This window comes from Schistocerca gregaria, unplaced genomic scaffold (genome assembly GCF_023897955.1).
Source record: "Schistocerca gregaria isolate iqSchGreg1 unplaced genomic scaffold, iqSchGreg1.2 ptg000407l, whole genome shotgun sequence".
NCBI classification, from domain to species: domain Eukaryota; kingdom Metazoa; phylum Arthropoda; class Insecta; order Orthoptera; family Acrididae; genus Schistocerca; species Schistocerca gregaria.
The window spans coordinates 2,491,357-2,493,746 of record NW_026061844.1 but is presented as its reverse complement, the minus strand read 5'-3'; positions in this window follow the sequence as shown (position 1 = coordinate 2,493,746).

Genomic DNA, 2,390 nt, shown 5'->3' with positions numbered 1-2,390 from the left:
CTTAAGCCTAGATAAAATGTGGAGGGGCGATCTTATTACAAAACACAGCCTCCCCATTGTCGCGGCTTCCCTTGCAGGTCGCAGAAACCGCAGCTAAAATGTATGTGGCCAGAAACACCACGTTGACTCACGGGTCGCCGAGTCCACGGCCGCAGAAGCCCATGACACCCTTTAAGAGGCGGCGAGGCATCTCGTACAGTAGTTATATGAGAGTGAATTTATTCCTCGCTCCTCATGAGACATCATCAAACTTATTTTCCTGCTTCTGGAGTGTCTACAGCGAGTATGAGGGAATCCCGAAACGTGACATCTTACTTTTGTACTGCTCTTCGTTCCACACCTTCAAGGACGAACTTCTTTTCTGTGGCACTCGAACACTTGTACTTCTTCGATGTCATTTTCACGGCGGAACTATGTACTGTGCTTATGCTTTATTGAGAAAACACGGGAATTTTTCAAAGTGTTTAGGGATGAAACGATTATCTTAATAACCGATAAAACAATTCCAGATATCGAGTAATATGTACCGGCTGGCACTTCATTACGAAATGTTTACGGGGCTGTCTGTTATGACAGCCGCATCCGTTTATGGAATGTACCGAACACAGGAGGTTTCTTCGGTAAACAGAAGTTCTTACATGGGTCTTGACAACACGATCGAATTACAGAGGTTCAAATAGTGAGACGCGACTGTGTGGAACTGCATAGGCAGATTTCGGTCCCTGGAAATAATTGTAACTCAACTAAGGACTTTATAGCGACACGAACGTCAGCCGGGTAAATAAGTCCCACACTAAGTGGACATCCAGCGGACGCAGGTAAACACTTCCTGTTACACCACGCCACTGCTGCCTCGGTGTAAACACGGAGGACAGCAGGAAGTGCACTACGACCACTAGCTGGACTCCAGAGCAGGAAACAGCCGGGGTCCCCGGTGGTCTAGTGGTAAGAGGGTCTGAAACGTTCCAGCGCCTCGGCTGGGGCTATTCGCCCCAGCCGGGTCGGGGTTCAATCCCCGGCCGGCGCTGGAATTTTCAGACTTCCGAACACTAGCCTCCACCTCTGCCTTGGCATGTGGCGCATGTCAGGCACCCCCGTGGGGTCCGTGCTTTGGATCCCACGTGGAGCTCACTCCCACACTACAAACTGTACCTAATTATGCTGCTACAAACATTTAAAATTTTAATTCACACACTTTCTTCACCAGACTTCATCTACATATATTTTAAGGTATTTAATATATCTCACTATCAAAAGAAACTGCTTGGTATATTTGTAGGATTACAACTATCAAATAAAACCCTTACAAAAAAAAGATTTTGTTTTCCTTCCTGTACTGAATACTGCTGAGGTAAATACCCAAACATGTGCCATTTTCCTGTAGTTAACAGTCAATATTCGAAAAAAAAAGGTTATCATACTGATTCATATATTACATACTGTATTTCACATGTTCTCAGTGCTGAAAAAGCAGTAATTATTTCAACGTCATAAGAAAATGCCAAATATTACATCAATAGCAAATCACAAGCCAACGCTGTGTTATTTTTAGTATCATGATTGACTATGTGATAAATAAATCCTGTATAATTGCATTTTCAAAAACGAACAAAGGCCTTCTTTTTTCTCAAATTATTCTAGTATCAAACTGAGATGTTTGATGTGACACAGGTCACTAAAGAGATAAACTCTTTTTTTGTATGAAAAACGTTGTTTCTCGTGGTTTTATGTGAGCTGAGTGCTGTATCAAACAGATAACACTTAACGTTAACAAGAGGAATTTCTTGGCGATTTCACTAACACGCCCATATATTTGATATAATATTTCGATTAATAGTTATATGACTACCTCTCTGCCTCTACTTTATGTAAAAGTATCTTTTGGATCAGAAGAGAAATTATATTACTACTTCTACGCGTTAAGTCTGGTTGAATGAAAGAGATTGTAATGGCCTCAGCCGAAGATGCTGAATGTTACCTTCTCTGCAAGGCATTTGCCATCGGTAATGAGTGAAACTGTAAAATAGGAAAAAGAGATGAAAAAAGTCTATTACTGTTGTACTATTATATCACTAGCGTTGCATTGCATAAACTTACTTACAGTTCTCGTTGCTGTTCAATATTCTTTAACTCACTATACCGTGCGATTATTTTGTTAACATTTAATATAACAGTAGCCCTGTTCCGAGCCACAAATCCATTTTTAATGCTTAAAAGAGTGGACAAAACTATTAGTAATACTAAATTACGAAGAGGGAATGATGAATGTAACATTCTGCGTACATTAATGTCGCTCGAGATGTAGTTTGCATTATATGTTAAGAGAACAGAATTATTTTGTAATGTGTGAAATACACAAAAATACGGTAACAGACAAACCGAGCAGTGAT